Source organism: Cyprinodon variegatus, unplaced genomic scaffold (assembly GCF_000732505.1).
Source record: "Cyprinodon variegatus isolate N-32 unplaced genomic scaffold, C_variegatus-1.0 Scaffold1187, whole genome shotgun sequence".
Lineage (NCBI taxonomy): Eukaryota > Metazoa > Chordata > Actinopteri > Cyprinodontiformes > Cyprinodontidae > Cyprinodon > Cyprinodon variegatus.
In genome coordinates, this window is record NW_015151640.1 from 142,981 (window position 1) to 144,084 (window position 1,104).

General features: G+C 32.1%; 1 protein-coding gene across 1 annotated transcript in view; it reads left to right on the forward strand.

Moving 5' to 3' along the window:
• map2k1 (mitogen-activated protein kinase kinase 1) overlaps positions 1–1,104 on the forward strand; it is a 16,744-nt gene that overhangs the window by 13,292 nt on the left and 2,348 nt on the right. The window lies entirely within an intron of this gene.

Consider the following 1,104-nt stretch of genomic DNA (forward strand, 5'->3'; position numbering starts at 1 on the left):
ATGGATGGGAAGTGAAAGCCGGGGAAGGCTGGCCCTGCTTTGAATTCATACTCTTCCAAGTTTGTTTTAAAAAATCTCTTCCTTATTTTCACGGATCTCAAAGGACTGAGTCCAGGTAGTCAGGGTCCCTAGAGGATGCAGTCACTGAAATCTAACACATCCATTTATTCATAGTAATATCTATTTGTTTATAATGATCTCCCTCTATTGGTCTGGAGCACTTATGTTATGCAAAGCTAATTTCCAGCTTTTTTTTACTTGCAGTTGTTTTTTATAACAGCATTTTTCTTTGCATGTGTTAATAGTTTTATGTCCTACCCTGCTACATTGAAACAATTGTGTTAAAGTAACTAAATATGATTAGGTATATGCCAAAAATGGATGCATTATTTTTTTTAAGTGTGCAACATATTTTCACTCTGCTGCTATTTTCTGATTGCAACATTTCCCCTTTTCAGCTTTTTTGCTTTGCATGTGATTTTGTGTGTTGGCCTGATTTTTGTGTTAGCTAGTCTAATTTTTGTTTATGGGCCTTATTTTGCTTTTTGTATTAGCTGCACAGTTATGTATTTGCATCATTTTTTCAACCCTCAGTCACTGTAGAAATTAGAATTATTACAGAGGCGCTGTAAGTTAGAAACGCAGGGTCTTTTTAGATTAATTGTTGAAAACAAGTATATATTTGGATTTTATACCAGTGAAAATGGATCAAATAGTTTGGTCAACTGCTCAACAAAGTGAGGTGATAATAACAAAATCTCAGATTACATTTTGGGGAAAACAAATTCAAATAAAGCAGTGAATTTCAATGAGAAATACAGAGTTTAAACTAAGTTTTCCATGTTAAAAATTACATAAAAGTCCTCTGTAGGTTTTTGATAATGTTAAAGGTATAAATACAAAGGTCACATTAACTTATGGAAAATATTTCTATGGATGGATGCAGACAAACTTTAGAGTTCAAGACTATGTAGACAACCAACGAATAAAATAATTTACAATGCATGAAATAACCCTTTGAAGTATAAGATAGATAGATAGATAGATAGATAGATAGATAGATAGATAGATAGATAGATAGATAGATAGATAGATAGATAGATA